The sequence below is a fragment of the Piliocolobus tephrosceles genome, chromosome 6 (assembly GCF_002776525.5).
Source record: "Piliocolobus tephrosceles isolate RC106 chromosome 6, ASM277652v3, whole genome shotgun sequence".
Lineage (NCBI taxonomy): Eukaryota > Metazoa > Chordata > Mammalia > Primates > Cercopithecidae > Piliocolobus > Piliocolobus tephrosceles.
The window spans coordinates 95,662,889-95,682,350 of NC_045439.1; positions in this window are offsets into that span (position 1 = coordinate 95,662,889).

Here is a 19,462-nt window from a genome sequence, read left to right on the forward strand (position 1 = left end):
GGATTCCAAGCAGCAAGGTAACATGATCATATTTTCTTTTTCTTTTTCTTTTTTTTTAAGACAGAGTCTCGCTCTGTCACCCAGACGAGTGCAGTGGTGCAATCTAGGCTCACTGCAACCTCCACCTCCCAGGTTCAGCCATTTCTCCCACCTCAGCCTCCGGAGTAGCTGGGACTGCAGGCACGCACCACCATGCCCGGCTAATTTTTTGTATTTTAGTAGAGATGGGGTTTCACCATGTTTGCCAGGCTGGTCTTGAACTCCTACCTCAGGCCATCCACCCACCTCAGCCTCCCAAAGTGCAAGGATTACAGACGTGAGCCACCGTGCCCGGCCCAGATTTGCTTTTTAATTTTATTTATTTATTTGCTTAGAGACAGGGTCTTGCTCTGTTGCCCAGGTAGAGTGCAGTGGCATGATCATAGCTCACTGCAGCTTTGAACTCCTGGGCTCAAGCAATTCTCCTGCCTCAGCCTCCTGAGTAGCTAGGAGTACAGGCATGTGCCACTGTGCCCCGTCAATTTTTTTTTTTTTAATAGAGATGGGGGTCTCACAAAGTTGCCTAGGCTGGTCTCAAACTCTGGGACTCAAGCGATTCTCCCACCTTGGCCTCCCAAAGTGACGACACTCCAGGCATGAGCCACCATGCCTGGCCCAGATTTGCTTTTTAAAATTGCCATGAAAATTTATGTCCACAGATTTGACTTATTTTTATGAACTCATGATAATACCCAACTTCCTTTCCTTCCATGGAAAGTAACATCTTCAAAAATTAAAGTTGTCCACATACCTTGTGTTAGGTGGAGTTTGGGTTTTATTTGCTGTAGGGAGTGGAGAAGGTTGGACTTGAATAGGAATATTGATACTGAGACTTACTGATTTGCTCTTCTTTTATCTGCAGAGCCAAATCAATGGTACTCATGCTATGAATAGGAGCTATGGGATTTTTACCAAATCTGGACACAGTAACCTTCACTTTGAAAAACAGGTTCTGAGAAGCCCCTCAGAAGTTAGAAAGGTTGTAACCTAACCTTGAAATTTATTAGTAGAAGCAGTTAATGACTGCAAAATCTCGCCATTAAGGCACACCAGTGCTTGCCTTCTATTTCTGGCTCTAACCAAAGCTGTCAGCTTCTCACTTTCCAAAGAACTTAGTTCGCTTAACGAAAAAAAAAAAAATATATATATATATATATATGTTTGTGAGAAGTCTACAGAAGTCCCCTGAAAATCCAGTGACCTCATTTTTGGTAGCTCTATAATATTTGTGAACATTTGTTTTTCATCACTGTCACTACTTTTGATCAAATTTACTGTCAGGGTTTTTGAGTTTCAAGGGCAATTTTTCTTACTAGTTTCTCCATTTATTGGAGGATCTGTCTCTGTAACCTAAATACAACATGCTCACTCACAGTTAAAAATCCAACCGGCCCCAACCACAGGCAAGATCTGGAAAGCAGAACTAGAAAGTGGATTAAAAGAAAAAGGCCAAACTTTTTGTGTTGCAGTCCTTTATTGCCCTCATTCGCTGGACAGCTTTCCTAATGTGACATTTGTCTTGGCCGATGAAGTGTCACATACTAAGCAGGTGATAAGTGGCATAACTCCATGGAAGTATTTGGGAAAGTAAGTCAGAGGCAAGTGACAAGCTGGAATGTATGTAACTGTCAGCACAGACAGGCCAAGGGCTCGACATAAAAGCTATTTTTCCTCTCTGACTTGGCAACCCTGCTTGAAGTTAGGTTTGGGCTCGCTTTTTAAATCAGTGTGTGTGTGTGTGTGTGTGTGTGTGTGTGTGTTATGACTGTCGTCTTTCTATTGCTGAATACCTACAGAAGAAAACCAGAAGGTAGTAGTGTACTTAAAATGAAAAGGGGGGCCAGGCACAGTGGCACACACTTGTAATCCCAGCACTTCAGAAGGCCGAGGCAGTTGGATCACTTGATGTCAGGAGTTCAAGACCAGCCTGGCCAACATGATGAAACCCTGTTTCTACTAAAAATACAAAAATTATCCGGGCATGGTGGTACACACCTCTAGTCCCAGCTACTCAGGAGGCTGAGGCAGAAGAGTTGCTTGAACCCAGAAGAGTTGCTTGAACACCACTGCACTCCAGCCTGGGTGTTGCAGTGAGACTCCGCCAAAGAAGAAAGGAAGGAAGGAGGGAAGGAAAGAAGGAAGGAAGGAAGGAAGGGAAAAAAAGAAAGAAAGAAAGAAAGAAAAGAAAGAAAGAAAAAAAAGAAAGAAAGAAAGAAAGAAAGAAAGAAAGAAAGAAAGAAAGAAAGAAAGAAAGAAAGATGGATGGAGATCCTTAGAAGAAAAAACAAAAAGAAGTGAAGCCGATTTCCAAATAGACCTGATATGCACTTCAAGAGACCAGCTAAAATTACCCCAGCTAAAGAGTGTCTTCTGTCACAAGCTTTGTCCCTAAGGTATGCTGAGGCCAAGTCCTCCCCACGTGGAGCTCCAGTCATAGCTCAGCTGGGAATTATCCACCCACTGGGGTCTGTAGGTCAAGACTTAAGTGCATTAGCAGAAGGCATCTTCGAGCTCATGTGATGGAGACCCATCAAATCTGAATCAAAGCCAAAAAGGGAAAGAAAACAAAATTAACTAGCTCTTTCATAAACTTCAATAAGGTTTCACAAATTGAGACAGACGTGAAATGTTAAAAACATTCTCCCAGTGCCTTTTTCGGACTGAATGAGTTTCTGCATTTAGGCAGTTTTGGCATTTGCAAAATGCTTGCAAATAAAAGTGGGACTCAGCACTCTATTCCTACAAGTTGGTGACTGATTGGACTCTTCTCAACAAATCAATAATGGGCTTCATGGAGGTGGTGTTCTTGAGCCAACCTTTAAGGTTTGTGGAATTTGCCAGGCAGAGATGCTGTGGATGGATCTTCTAGGTAGAGGGAACCATATGAATAGGGGTAGGACAGAAGGAAACCAGAGAACATGTTCTGGGCACATAGAGCTGTAGAGTCAGAAGAACATGGCATCAGTCTGGATACTTGGGGCAGCGCAGATTTAGGTGTCAGAGGTTGTCAGCCCAAGAGGTGACCTTTACTGAAGGATGGAACATAGGAAAAGGAATGGATTTTGGAGGGAAGGTGATTAAGAAGGGCATCTGTTGGTTTTGCTTGCCTGGCGTCAATCCTACTTGCTTCTGGCCACAGTATGTCAATTTTCTTCTAAGCATAGGGCCTTCGCCACATTCTCAGTTCACATGGTTCAGGTGTAACTGACACTCTCTTTGGTTCAGTGGGCAAACACATGACCTGGGCCTAACCCATCAGAACATTTTATATCTTAGGCCCTCGGGCATGGCTCTATAATTTTTATATAGAATTGCTTATTAATTCAAGTATAATAGTGGGAGGATAGAAATTTAAGCTATGTCTGCATATTAATTTATGTAAAATTAGGAAATCATTGAAGGATAGGAAAATGATAAAGATTATGGGGAAACCTTTTTTTTTTTTTTTTTTTTTGAGACAGAGTCTCACTCTGTTGCCCAGGCTGAAGTACAGTAGCTCAATCTTGGCTCACTGCAACCTCCACCTCTCAGGTTCAAGCGATTCTCCTGCCTCAGCCTCCCAAGTAGCTGAGATTACAGGCATGTACCACCATGCCTGGCTAATTTTTATATTTTTAGTAGAGGTGGGGTTTCACCATGTTAGCCAGGCCAGTCTCAAACTCCTGATCTCAAGCAGTTCACCCACCTCAGCCTTCCAAAGTGCTGGGATTACAGGCATGAGCCACTGCACCCGGCCAAGGAACCAACATTTCTTCAATGACCTCCCCATAGTGCTATAGTGACTTACGGATGGATACATGATCAAAGCTGGGCCGGTGAACGACAGCCCTGAGACTTTTGATGCAGTAGTAGAAAGTTTAGTAAAATTGCTGTCTAAAGTAATGTTGGTAATAGACTTTGTTTTGTTTAGAGATGGAGTCTCGCTCTGTTGCCCAGGCTGGAGTGCAGTGGCGCCATCTCGGCTCGCTGCAACCTCTGCCTCCCGGGTTCAAGCAATTCTCCTGCCTCAGCCTCCTAACTAGCTGGGATTATAGGCAAACACCACCGCACCTGGCTAAATTTGTATTTTTTGTAGAGATGGGGTTTCGCCATGTTGGCCAGGCTGGTCTCAAACTCCTGGCCTCAAGTGATCTACTCACCTCAACCTCCCAAAGTGCTGAGATTAGAGGCATGAGCCACCATGCCCAGCCAGCAGTAGACTTTTGATAAAAGATACAGAAACTCTCGTTTCATTTTGGGGTAGGGAGCTGATAAAATGGGGAATTGAAGCTTCTGATGATCATCTTGTCACTATGAGAGAGGAGGTTTCTGAGAAAGAAACCAAGACAGAGGAGAGCAGAACCAAGAGAAGGCAATGGGGAGAGATGAAGAAGGTGCTGGGGAGAGACAGATTCCTAATGGCATCATTGGGTCATCTGGAACCAGACTTGCTTGAAATCTCTCTCTGGACTTAAATTTCCCTTTTTTTTTTTTTCCTTGAGCCAATGGACTAAAAGAGTCTTAATGAATACAAAGATTTTGGTTTGGGACATACATATTTAAGTTACTGGAAGTCATCGAGGCAGTCAAAAAAGTAGAATTAGTGCTTTGAACACTATATCAAGTGCCCTGGGCACTGAGAGAAATATTTGAGAGTCATTCACATGGTTAAAACAATAACAAGGGCCAATATTTATTACATTTTTTGCTTTGTGCCAGATATTGTTCTAAAGAACTTTGTAAGTATTCTTTCATTCCACCTCACAGCAGCCATGTGAGTTAAATACCTTTGTTATTTCTATTTAACAGGTAAGGACACTAACAGACACACAGGAGAGGCTTAGTAATTTGCTGTGGTGGCCAGACTCCAAGATGATCCCAATGAGATCTGCTTCCTGGTATTCACATCTTTATTTCATCCTCTCCCCTTGGGTGTGGACTGGACTTAGTGACTTCCTTCTAATGAATAGAGTAAGGCAGAAGTGATGGTATGTGACTTGGAAACTAGATCATAAATACAATGTGTCTTCTACTCTTATTTCTCTGTTTTTCTTGCTTCTTTCTCAGATCACTCACTCTGGCAGAAGCCATGTTATAATCAGCGCTATGAAATGGTTCATGAGGTGAGAAACCGAAGGCTCCTTTAGTCAAGGGAATAAGCTTGGAATTGGTCTTCCAATTCCAGTTATAGTGGAGACTAGAACTTTACTGACAGTTTCACTGCTTCCTCATGAGAGACCCTGAGCCAGAACCACACCACTAAGCCATTCCTGATTTCTGGTCCTCAGCAACCGTGTGAAATAACAAATGTTTGTTTGTTCTAAGCTGGTAAATTTGCTGGAAATGTATTACACAGCAGTAGATAAGTAATGCAGATTTTTGTACCAAGGGTGGGTGCTGATGCAGTGAAAATCTAAATGTTGGAATTGCTTTGGAACCAGTAAGTAAGTAGAAGCTGAAAAAGCTGTGAGGATTTTGAAGAGGGTGATAGTGAAAGCTTAAAGTGTCTTGAACACATTATTAGTTGCATTGTGGACTTCAAGGAGGCTGTCAGTGAGGACAGCCATTTTTCCCTTAAGGGAAAAATGACGACAATCTTATTGGAAATTAGATAAAAGGGGATTTTTAATGCAGTAGCAGAAAGTTTAGCATTGTTGCTGCCTACAGTAATGTGGGTGGTAGAAAATGTCCCTAAGGAACTGAGAGATCAAGTTAAGGAGATTTCTAATCTTTCCCCATCACCCTGTCTTAGCTCTGCTTCCCTCTGTCTTGGTTTCTTTCTCAGAAAGCTCTTCCCTCATAGTGACAAGATGACCATTAGAACTTCAGGCCCCCATTCTACCAGCTCTCTACTCCCAGTGGAATGAGAGTTTGTGTTTTCCAATACTTTTATCAAAAGTCTCAGGGCTGTCTTTTATTGGCTCAACTTCGATCATATATTCATCACTCTAGATACCACCTGGTTTCTTTTTGCTTCTTATAGAAAAACACAAGAGAAAGGAAGTAACTAATGGAAGGATTGTTAAACAGAAAGGAGTTAGCTTTGAAGATTCCTAGACTCAGCCAGGTGCGGTGGCTCACACCTGTAATCCCAGCACTTTGGGAGGCTGAGGCGGGTGGATCACTTGAGGTCAGGAGTTCGAGACCAGCCTGGCAAAAATGGTGAAACTCTGTCTCCACTGAAAACACAAAAATTAGCCAGGTGTGTGGCGGTGCCTGTAATCCCAGCTACTCAGGAGGCTGAGGCACATGAATCATTTGAACCGAGGAGGCGGAAGTTGCAGTGAGTCAAGATTGCACCACTGCACTTCAGCCTGGGCTATAGAGTGAGACTCAGTCTCAAAAGAAGAAAAAGAAAAAGATTCCTAGACTCTCTAGATGTCAAATGATATTAAAATTTTTGGGGCAGGCACGGTGGCTCATGCCTCTAATTCCAGCACTTTGGGAGGCTGAAATAGGCAGATTGCTTGAACTCAGGAGTTCGAGACCAGCCTGGTCAACGTGGTGAAATCCTCTCTAACAACAACAACAAAAAATTAGCTGGGTGTGGTTGCATGCACCTGTACTCCCAGCTACTCGGGAGGCTGAGGTGGGAGGATTGCTTGAACCCAGGAGGCGGAGGTTGCAGTGAGCCGAGACTGTACCACTGCACTTCAGTCTAGGCAATAGAGTGAGACTCAGTCTCAAAAAAAGAAAAAGAAAAAGATTCCTAGATTCTCTAGATGTCAAATTATATTAAAAATCTTGGGGCAGGCACAGTGGCTCACGCCTCTAATCCCAGCACTTTGGGAGTCTGTAATGGGCAGTTTGCTTGAACTCAAGAGTTCGAGACCAGCCTAATCAACATGGTGAAATCCTCTCTAACAAAAAAAAATAAAAATAAAAATTAGTTGGGTGTGGTTGCATGCACCTGTATTCCCAGCTACTCGGGAGGCTGAGGTGGGAGGATTGCTTGAACCTGGGAGGTGGAGGGTTGCAGTGAGCTGAAATTGTGCCACTGCACTCCAGCCTGGGCAACAAAACATGTTTCAAAAAGAAAAAAAAAAATTTAATGGCTTCCGAGGAAAGATCAAATCCAGGATACTGCTAGGGAAACATGGTCCAAAGAGAAAGCTAAGGGTTTATCTATAAATCCATGGTTAAAACTTCACAAAGCTTAAAAGTGGTGCCTTACAGTACTCTTTAGTCCAACAAAAAGCCTCTTAAGATTGTAAGGGTGTGGTGAACAGATCCTCTTGATCAAAGAATAGGGCTTCTAAGAAGCTTAAGAATGTTGTCTCAATCCCAGCACTTTGGGAGGCCAAGGCAGGAGGATCACTTGAGCCCAGGAGTTTGAGATCAGCCTGGGCAACATAGCAAGACCCTGTCTACAAAAAATTTAAAAATTAGCTGGGTGTAGTAGTGCCTATTTGTAGTCCTGGTTACTCAGAAAGCTGAGGTGACAGGATGGCTTGAACTCAGGAGGTTGAACCTGCAGTGAACCGTGATTGTGCCACTACACTCCAGCCTGAGTGACAGAGTGAGACCCTGTCCCAAAAGAAAAAATAGTTGTTGCCTATCAGCAGAAACCCAAAGTAGAGAAGTGCTTATATCAAAGAGACTTGCAAGTATGACTTTAATTTAATGACATGGACCCCCATTAAGATTCATAAGAAATCCACTACATGTTTAAAATAATTACATGAGCAGAAACATCATCACCTTAGATTGAAAGAGGCAGAGACTGTACAAAATGAAAAGAGGACTTTGGATTCTCAAATTCAACAAGAAAGAATCAGGCTGAGGCCAGGCATGGTGGCTCACGCCTATAATCCCAGCACTTTGGGAGGCCGAGGCGGGTGGATCACGAAGTCAGGAGATAGAGACTATCCTGGCTAACACAGTGAAACCCCGTCTGTACTAAAAATACAAAAAATTAGCCGGGCATGGTGGCAGATACCTGTAGTCCCAGCTACTCGGGAGGCTGAGGCAGGAGAATGGCATGAACCCAGCGGATGGAGCTTGCAGTGAGTCAAGATCACAGCACTGCACTCCAGCCTGGGAGACAGAGCAAGACTCCATCTCAAAAAAAAAAAAAAAAAAGAAAGAAAGAAGCGGGCTGAGAAAACTACTCTATTGCAAACACACACTACCTGTCATTAAAAAGGAAAGACAACTCAGAAGAGGGAACCAAGAGCTTTGAGAATCGCTCCTGGGAAGAACTAGGACTGAGTCCTAATCAAGGAACTCACAATGCTTCAGATAGATTCAGAATTGCTGTGGACCACCATGGCTGGTCAACAGCAGTGATGCCTTTATATTCCCCATTTCCTCCCTTTTTGAACAGGAATATCTATAGTGATTATCTTTTGCCTGTTTCCCCATTGTACATTGAGTGTGTGTGTGTGTGTGTGCGCGCGCGCATAGGGGGCACAATACTTGCCTATTTCACAGACTTCATAGGTTTAATGATTAAGAAGAACTATATGTAAGGGCTATATCCACAGCTGGACCTCATTTTGGTTATGAGATTCTGGACTTTGGGCTGATATTATAATGGGCTGAGATTTTTGAGGGTCTTGGGAGGTGGTGAGTATTTTTTGCAGGTGGGAAGAACATGAATCAATGAAGGGCCAGAGACTAAATTTTTACAGTTAGCCTCCGAGATGGACCCCGACGCGCCCCACCTCTTAAAATTCAGTCCTTTGCGTAATCCCCTCTTAAGTGTGGGCTGAGCTTAGTGACTTGCTTCTAATGAAAAGAATAAGGCAGAAGTGTTGGTGTACAACTTAAAGACTATGTCATAAATCTAGTGTTGCTTCTGCTCTCTCTCGGTTTCTCTCTCTCATCACTCAGTCTGTGAGCAGCCACATTGTGGGCAGTCCTAAGGAAAGGCCCAAAGAGCAAGAAAGGGAAACTTCCTGACAACAGCCAGGTGAGTGAGCTTGGAAGTGAATCCTCCAGTTTCAATCCAAAGAATACAGTTTTACTGACAGCTTCACTGCAATTTCATGGAGAGACCTTGAGCCAGAACCACCTATTTAAGTAGCTTACAGAGTCCTAACTCTCAGAAACTTTGCAAGATAATACATGTTTGCCATTTTAAACTAAATTAGGAGCGTAATGTCTTATGCAGCTATAAATAATATACTTGCCAAAGGCACATACTCTACAATTCCATTTAAACCAACTCTAAGACAAATTTTATCTATAATGATAGAAAGCAAATCAGATCAGGCATGATGGCTCATGCCTGTAATCACAGCACTTTGGAGGCTGAGGTGGGGGGATCACTTGAGCCCAGGAGTTCAAGACCAGCCTGGGCAACACAGGGAGACCCTATCTCTATAAAAATTTTTTGAAATAAAAAAACTAACTGGCCACAGTGGCTCATGCCTGTCATCCCAGCTACTCAAGAGACTGAGGATGTTGGAGACTAGCCTGGCCAACATGGCCAAACCTCATCTCTACTAAAAATACAAAAATTAGCCGAGCATGGCGGTGCATGCCTGTAATCCCAGCTACTCAGGAGGCTGAGACAGGAGAATCATTTGAACCTAGGAGGTGGAGGCTGCAGTGAACCGAGATTGTGCCACTGCACTCCAGCGTGGGCAAGAGAGTGAGACTCTATCTCACAAAAGAAAAAAAAGATAGAAATAGATAGATAGAGATATCGATGTCTCTACATAAAGAGAGAGAGAAAGAAAGAAGGAAAGAAAGGTAAAGAAAATTAGCATAGCCTAGGGTCATGCAGGTAGAGGTGGGAATTGTGGGCAGGGGCATATAAAAACTTGTGGAGACCTCAGAAATGTTCTATTTCTTAGTTATTGGGATGCTTACACATTTGTCACACTCACTGAATTGTACACTTAAAATTGGCATATTTATTGAATGTACATTTTACCTTAATAAGATTGATTTTAAGAAAAGAGGGCAAATGATGAGGTGGAATCAGTAGGCTAAAAAGTATGATGGCAAAGGCAAGAAGAGAGATGGGACAGTGTCTTTTGGGAGGCCGAGACGGGCGGATCACGAGGTCAGCAGATCGAGACCATCCTGGCTAACCCGGTGAAACCCCGTCTCTACTAAAAAATACAAAAAAAAAAAAAAAAAAAAAAAAAAACAAAAAAGAATGTACTTGGGTCAAGGATTTTATGCATTTTTTTGAGATAAGAGAGATTTGAATAAGTTTGAAGGCAGACTATAGGGACTAAAGATGTAAACCAGAAAACTTAAATTATAAAGTAAAATTCTGGCAGTGACTGAAACAAATGATATTAAGCAGGGAGTTTAGTTAAATCATGAACTACTTCCTGGGGAAGATAGGTTAAAGAGATTTTAGGCACTCAGTGCTAGTGTCCTCAGTAATGTAGGTCTGTTTACATGCCAAAAAGTTCAAGGCTTTGAGTGGGGACTTAGGTTTAGATAGAGAAGAAGTTTAATGCAGTTTTTATGTGAGTTGACACTGAAGTCAATTACTCTTGAATTCTCTGCTAAAGTGTTTAGTATTATTCTGTAAGCAAAAGGGAGCCATTGAAGTCTTTTGAGCAGGAAAGTGAAAAGTCAGGGCTGTACTTTTAGGAAAACCATTCTGTTACAGAGAGGATTATGGACTAGTTGGGAGTTATTAGATGCGGGAAAACCAGTTAGAAGAATATTGCAATCCTGCGGCCGAAAGTTAGTGAATGAGCCCAAGAGAAGGAAGAATGGGAAACTTTACCTTGATTTGTAAAAGAGATTGCGGTAGAATGAAAAGGCAGCATGCTGGAAATGACTGGATGGGACGGAGGGAGAGGGAAAGCAGAAAATAGAGCAGATGAGGGAGAGAAGGATTTCTCACTTTTGGAGCCAAGTTTCTGGTCCAGCAGGCAATTCAGGTGAAGGGGTGCTTGTAGTGAGTGGGAATACAGTGTGAAACCTAGGAGGAGTGATCTGATCAAGCTGCGGGTGAGATTTAGGGAGTATCTATTTTCCTTTGTTTTTCTTTTTTCTTTTTCTTTCTTTCTTTCCTTTTTTTTTTTTTTTTTTTTTTTTGAGACGGAGTTTCACTCTTGTTGCCCAGGCTGGAGTGATCTCGGCTAACTGCAACCTCCGCCTCTCAGGTAGAAGCGATTCTCTTGCCTCAACCTCCCAAGTAGCTCGGATTGCAGGCATGCACCACCACACTCTACTAATATTTTTGTATTTAGCAGAGACGGGGTTTCACCATGTTAGTCAGGCTGGTCGTGAACTGCTGACCTCAGGTATCCCTCCGCCTCAGTCTCCCAAAGTGTTGGGATTACAGGCATGTGCCACCATCTTGGCTTTATTTTCCTTCCTTTTTTTTTTTCTTGAGACAGAGTCTCGCTCTGTTGCCCAGGCTGGAGTGCAGTGGCACGATCTCAGCTCACTGCAAGCTCCGCCTCCTGGGTTCACGCCATTCTCCTGCCTCAGCCTCCCGAGTAGCTGGGACTACAGGTGCCCACCACCACACTTGGCTAAATTTTTTGGTATTTTTAGTAGAGACAGGGTTTCACTGTGTTAGCTGGGATGGTCTCGATCTCCCAACCTTGTGATCCGCCCACCTTGGCCGTCCAAAGTGCTGGGATTACAGGCGTGAGCCACCGCGCCTGGCCTATTTTCCTTTCTTAACTGAGGAATCACCTCTTGGTTTGGACTAAGGGTCCCTTTTGAAACAAATGATAGGGTGGGTATCTTAGCTCAAGCTGCTATTACAAAATACCATAGGACGGGTGGGTTAAACAACAGACATTTATTTCTCATTCTGGAGGCTGAAAAGTCTAAGATCAAGGTGCTGACAGATTCACTCCTTGGTGAGGGCCTGCTTCCTTACTTGCAGATAGCCACTCTTTCTCTGTTTTCTTATGTAGCAGAGAGAGGAGCCTCTGGTGTTTCCTTTTTTTTGAGACACAGTCTCACTCTGTTGCCCAGGCTGGAGTGCAGTGGTGCAATCTTGGCTCACTGCACCCTCTGCCTCCCAGGTTCAAGAGATTCTCCTGTCTCAGCCTCCTGAGTAGCTGGGATTACAGGTGCATGCCACCACACCCAGCTAATTTTTATATTTTTAGTAGAGACAGGGTTTCACCATGTTGGCCAGGCTGGTCTCAAACTCCTGACCTTAAGTGATCTGCCTGCCTTGGCCTCCCAAATTGCTGGGATTACAAGCATGAACAACCATGCCCCGCCTGGTGTTTCTTCCTTTTCTTATAAGGGCACCAATCCCATCATGGGAGCTCCACCTTGATGATCTCATCTAAACTTAATTATTACCGAAAGTTCCTACCTCCTCATATCACCACATTGGGGGTTAGGGCTTCCACATATGAGTTTTGGAAAGGACACACACATTTATTCCATTAACAATGGGTAAAAGGTAAATGGTGCTTCAGAGTCAGTAATACCTACCTTGTTCTTTCTGGAAGATGGGTTGAATGGGTTCAGGTAGTGTTTCTCAAAAATGTGCCCTCAATAGGATATGATATATTAATATGTTTTCCAAGGTGTCATGGTAAAATAAGTTTGAGTAATATAGGATTAAGCAAAGCCAAACAGTTGGGGTTTTTTAAATGCAGGACTTTTCAAGGCCTTAATATATAATGCTATTATGCACAGTGAATCTTCATGAGGAGAGAAATATAAAATAAAACATTTCTTATATTCATTTAAACAGACAATGGGTTTCTAAGGAATTAATGCTCCAGTAGAAGCACTTTAAGAAAAAGTGATTTAAGCTGTGCCAAAACTGCAGTTATTTGTAACAGTTGTACACAAATAAGGACTTCTTTCCTTCAACATTGAAAATTCAATATAGTTTTGGAAAAAAATTCTAATAGTAATGAAGAAAAGTTTTTAAGAAGTTCTGCCCAAGAAAACCTGAGCTTAGGCCTCACGTAAGTTGTGGGAGTCCATTTCCATTAAACAGCATTTGGGGCTCAAAAACATGGTGTTTCTCTAACTCCAGCTTCAGAAACCTACCATTATAAATAATTGGGGATAATTATGAGAGCAGCTGAATAAACTGGACAAGGTTGGGCATAAAGAGAAAAGCGATAGGAGGAAATGTGCAGTACTTGAGCTCGCCCATAAATCTTTCTGGAGGCAGAAAAACAGTCCCCATTTTCTCCAAACTGGAACGTGCATATAAAGTCAATACCAAACGAAACCTAACCAAATCAAAATAACGCCACCCTGAAAAGTGATTCTGGTTTTATTTTGCAGTTATTGGGAGAGAATCTCTGGACCCTTTCATGCCCCTAAAATTAAATCCCCTGACTCCAGGCTAAAAAATATGGCAATAACTTTGTTTGGGGCCAGGGTGGTCCCTTAATCCTGAGGCATTTGTGATTCCTTCCCCCTATCAACCTAGCGTCCCTCACCCTTTTACCACTGGAAACATAATGACTTTAGAAGCTTAATTTGGTCCCATGAGCAGCCTTCAAGCAAACCTTTTGGTGGGAAGGTCGTTATGGAGAAAAGCAAGGGTTTCAGAAATGAAATAAATTGTTCTATCAATAAACAGTTCATCTGGCATTTATTAATTAAAGGCTGGGGAGCCTCTGGGGGCAGGAGACTGGGTGGCTGCTACATCTATGGAGGAAGTTGGTACATGACAATATGCACTTTTTGTTGAAAATTCTCTATTACAGTTTTGGCAACGTGCATGTTTCCCTGAATTTGTCAATTAACAATTTTCTGCATAATCAGATCTGCTCCTAGACTTCCTTTTATCTTATTGTGTCTCAAAGAGGAAGTGGAGGAGGTGTGTAAAGTGTATAGAGCAACTTGCATTGTGCCAGGCAATGTGCTCAGGGTTATATTTGTTATAATGTGGCTGTTGGGTGGGAGTGATTCCTTTACAGACAAAGAATTTGAGCATCCATGATCCAAACTTAGCTCTGAACTCTTCTTTTTTCTTTTCTTTTCTTTTTTTTTGAGACAGAGTCTTGCTCTGTAGCCTAGGCTGGAGTGGTGTGATCTCGGCTCACTGCAACCTCCGCCTCCTGGGTTCAAGCAATTCTCCTGCCCCAGCCTCCAGAGTAGCTGCGACTATAGGCGCCTGCCACCACGCCTGGCTAATTTTTTGTATTTTTAGTAGAGACGGGGTTTCACCGTGTTAGCCAGGATGGTCTTGATCTCTTGACCTTGTGATCTGCTCGCCTGGTCCTCCAAAAGTGCTGGGATTACAGGCGTGAGCCACCGTGCCCGGCCAGTTCTGACCACTTCTAAACTCCTTCTGTTTCATACAAGTAGAACTTAGAGAGGTTAGTCACTCTGATACCCTGATGACAGGGATGTAAATTATAAATCAGCACAACTTGTTTAGGAAGGCTGCTTGCAATGAATATGCAGCAAGGTCCCTAAAATGTTAATAGTATCTGACCTGGTAATAATCATAATGATAAATGCCATTTACTGTGCATTTACCTGCAATACAGCATATAACCTTAAGCCATTTCTCTGCTTAGTTTGTGCCTGTAGAATTCCTGAAATGTATTCTCAACAAGGAATTGGTTGCTTAATCAACTCTCTACTGAGCACCTGCTCTGTAGCTAGGCTGACTAAATAGGTTCATAGTTCCAAGTACAGAGGGAAGGAGGAGGAGGTGAGAGAGCCCTAATGAGGGAAATTGTATTGAAATACTATTTTAACTTGGATTTGGCAACTTTCCCTTAGTTTTTGTCTCTTGAATGATAAGCAGTGCCAATCAGTAGCTATGTGACTTGGAGCAAATTACTTAATCTCTGTAAAAGAGATTACTTGTTACTTGTAAAAGGAGGATAATAGTGCCAGCCTAGGGTTATTGTGATGAATAAATGAGATAATGCAAGTGAAGAGGTATGGTGCAGGAATTTTGGCTTTAGAAACATATTGAGGTTTGGAAGAAATTCCTAGATAGAGGCTCTGTGTCAGAAGCAATCAACCTCACCTTTGCTGTCTAGTACACCAGCCATCAGTCACACATGGCTTTTGAGCACTTGAAATGTGGCTAGACTGAATTGAAAAGTACTGTAAGTGTAAATACACACTGGATTATTTTGAAGACTTAGCACAATAGATAGAATGTAAAAATACCCCATGAATAAATTTCACCTGCTTCTTTTTTAACTTTCTAAATGTGACTACTGGAAAATTCCAAAGCATACATAAGGCTCATATATATTGGGTAACACTGGGCTTGACATCAAGGAGGTAAGATTCCTTCTGCCCCCAAGAAATAAAAATTCAGCTCTAGACTGCAAAACTTTCTGCCTGGAGCCAGGTTTCTCTTAGAGATTTCCCTGTTCCCTTCCATCCTCACCCCCAACTTAAATCCAGCCTCGGCATATGGTGGTAAGGTGATCTTTCTATTATAAGATGAAAATCTGCTCTCATTGTTGTTCTATTTCTTCACACCTTTTGAGATTTCCTCTTTGCTTTTCAGAATAAGGGCCACACCCCTTACCAGGGCTGTGTACCAGGCCATTCATGACTTGGCTTCCACACCCCGCCCTCAGCTTCATCTCCCGCCCAGTTTCTTATGTGTGTTGTGTTTCTGATACCTCCATGTCTTTGAATTTGCTCTTCCCTTTTCTAGAAAAGTCATTCTATTATTTGTGCACACACACCCTAGTCTCCTGTACTACCCCACCGTTCTTTATCTGCCTGATTGTTTTCCAAGACCCAGCTTATCTGTCTCATCCTCTTGGATGTCTTTCCTAAACTTTCATCCTTTAACTAGGAGAAATACTCCTCTCTGTTCCCCACAACACCCTGCACTGGCCTCTTTAAAGGCACCTACACATTTGATTTCTTCCTGGTTTGTCTGCCTTCAATTGACTGTGAGTTTCTTAGACAGTAACCTCTTCTTCACTTATAACCCCAGGACCATGACTAATGCCTAGCACACAGTAAACTCTCAATAGACATTTGTCAGGGAATTGGCCAGGGATCATCAGCTCATGGGTGATGTGGCAATTACAACTCTTCTGGATGCAAGTGACAGAAACCTCCACTGTGCCAGGCTTTATTGGCCTATAGGATTGAAAAGTCTACATTGCTGGATTCAGCAGTTCAACTAGTTCAACTAAGAAAATCATCTCTGTTTACTTTCCACTGTTTCAGTTCCATTCTAAAGGTTCTTTCTTTATGGTGACAAGATGGCTGACAGGCATATCCTTCCAGATTCCATTTAACGGAGACAAATACTCCAGTCAAGCAAGACCCTAGTTCCAGCAGAGTAGTATGGAAGTAGTCACTGTTGCCCGCGGATAGGATACATCAGGAGAGTCAGGTCTGCATTCCATGCTGAGGCCATGGAATTGGGGCTGTGGTAGAGCTGGCTTCGCATCAAGCAAGGAGCTGAGAGTGGAAGCTCTCAAAGCATGATGAGGGCACTATTTCTATCACAAAAGCAATGCAATGTCCACTGCTGTGAAGGAACGCTGGGACACGTTTGTTCCAGTGTTTCTGTTATCAAAGTGGACATGTTACACAGTGTGGGCTTCCAGAGAAATTTATGCTCTTTTAATTGTGTTACTTTTGTTTTTTCTTTGCTTTGGCATTACCAGGAACTCTCTGTAAAATGGGATTTATTCTTGTTATATTTTTAGGTATTATATAGAATCTGTGTAAATCAGTTGGGAAGACAGAAGTCAATGGAGAGATAGTTCAGAGATACAAAACCCCACCACCGCTTAGTAAGGTATCTTTCCTGGCTTGCAAACTTACTCACAGTGCACGAGAAAATGATCAAACCTGCAATCTCTTTCTGTGAAATGGGGCATACTGTGTAGAAATATTTGGTATACCTTCGAAGAACAAGTCTTTAGTATCAGGGACACTCAGTTTGAAGGCTCCTTATAATAGCTTCTTCTGTGCAAATTCACTAATGTGAAACATTTATTGAGTCCATACTGTGAACCAGATACTATTAGAGGGGCAGGAGAGAGGGGGTAAACACAGCATACTTCAAGGAGCTTACATTATAGTGGAAGGAGCCAATAAACACACACGATAAATAAGGTACTTTCAGATTGAGATAAATGCTATGGAAAAAACCAATAATTGCATATGGAAATATGCAAGAGAGGGACTAGATGAGAGTGAGTCAATTTAGGGAGGGTAGCCAAGGAAGATTTCTCTGAGAAGGATCATTTGAGCTGAGGCCTGAATGATGAGACGGCATCAGTCACGCAGATAACAATTTAGGAATTCCCAAAGAGGACAGAGGGCTTAGCCGTTTGGGGAATTTAGGGTAGACTCTTGCCTTCAAAGTTGGGTTTCAGACTGGGCATGGTGGCTCATGCCTGTAATCCCAGCACTTTGGGAGGCCGAGGCGGGCAGATTTCCTGAGGTCAGGAGTTCAAGACCAGCCCGGCCAATATGGTGAAACCCTGTCTCTACTAAAAATACAAAAACTAGCCAGGTGTGGAGATGCAAACCTGTAATCCTAGCTACTTGAGGGCCTGAGGCAGGAGAATCGCTTGAACAGGAGAGGCGGAGGTTTCAGTGAGCCGAGATCATGCCACTGCACTCCAGCCTGGACAATACAGTGAGACTCTGTCTCAAAAAAAAAAAAAAAAAAAAAAAAGAGTCAGGTTTCAGAATAGCTACATCACTAGCACCTGGGAGCTTTTTAGAAATGCGGAATCCCGGATCCCACCCCAAACTCACTGAATCAGAACCCACATTTAACAAACTCTCCCAGGTGATTTGTAAGCACAGTAAATTCGAGAAGTGCTAGACTCTTAACTTTTCCTGCAGCCCACTGGAAAGGTGTAAATCCTGCTGAGGCAGGGAGCAGGGAATGGTGTTGTCAATGTCCGTAGAAAGATGACATGGTAACATTTACTGCTGCCTTTGAAACAAACAAGCCAGGTTCTAAGTGAGAAGGTCACTGGGTTATCAAATGTTAGGGTTCAAGTGATTTTCTTGGTTAGAACTCTTGCTTCACAGAAGACTGAGGTTCTTTGAGAAGTGACCAGCTCCTGACAGGGTCCTTTGAGGCCGTCAGTCAGGTCTAGGATCCAGGTGTCTTCTCTTTCTGTGCCAGCTTTTTTTTTGAAATAGGGTCTGGCTTTGTCACCCAGGCTGGAGTAGAGTGGCAGGATTTGGCTCACTGCAACCTCTGCCTCCCGGGCTCAAGCAATCCTTCCACCTCGGCCTCCCAAGTAGCTGAGATTTGGGCTACCATGCTTGGCTAACTTTTGTATTTTTAGGTACAGATAGGGTTTCAACTGATGCCCAGGCTGGTCTCGAACTCCTGGGCTCAAGTGATCTGCCCTCCTCAGCCTCACAAAGTGCTGGGATTACAGGTGTGAGCCACTGTGCCAGGCCTTGTGCCAGCTTTTAAATATCAACAAGGACAGATTAGAGAACAGTGGAAGAGGGTGAGCAGCACAATGAAGTGATACAGAAATATTTTCACATCAAGAACTGGGCATGTTTGGCCTTTTTTTTTTTCTTTTGAGACGTAGTCTCGCTCTGTCACCCAGGCTGGAGTGCTGTGGCCGGATCTCAGCTCACTGCAAGCTCCGCCTCCCGGGTTCATGCCATTCTCTTGCCTCAGCCTCCCGAGTAGCTGGGACTACAGGCACCGCCACCTCGCCTGGCTAGTTTTTGTAGTTTTTAGTAGAGACGGGGTTTCACCGTGTTAGCCAGGGTGGTCTCGATCTCCTGACCTCGTGATCCTCCCGTCTCAGCCTCCCAAAGTGCTGGGATTACAGGCTTGAGCCACCGCGCCCGGCCTTTTTTTTTTTTTTTAAAGCCATTCGGTGAGGGTTAATTAAGAAAATAGGGCTGGGTACGGTGGCTCATGCCTGTAATACCAGCACTTTGGGAGGCCAAGGTGGGTGGATCACCTGAGGACTAAACCCCACTTCCTGTGTTGAAGTGGGGGAAATAGAGGAGTTTGAGACCAGCCTGGCCAACATGGTGAAACACCGTCTTTACTAAAAATAAAAAAAATTAGCCAGGTGTGGTGGTGGGTGCCTGTAATCCCAGTTACTTGGGAGGCTGAGGCAGGAGAATCGTTTGAACCCTGGAAGTGGAGGTTACAGTGAGCTGAGATCGCACCATTGCACTCCAGCCTGGGCAACAAGAGAGAAACTCTGCCTCAAAAAAAAAAAAAAAAAAAAAAAAAGAAAGAAAGAAAGAAAGAAAGAAAAAAGACAAAACAAGAAAGTATATGTGAGCACTAGAGCTCAACATTAAGAGCATTTCTGAGGTTTGGAGCTATTCAACATTGGAAGTTCCTGGTACACACATGAGGAATTCACAATACCCTTTCTCAGGTGTTTGGTCACTGCTAATGAGCCGGCCTGGATCAGTGTTTCCCAAATGGCAGTCATTTGCATCTTTGCTTTTTTTGGGAGGGGCGGTGGTGGGGGTATACCCTGTACCAGATTTTTAAAAATTGACATTAAAAATACATATTTAGGCCGGGCGCGGTGGCTCAAGCCTGTAATCCCAGCATTTTGGGAGGCCG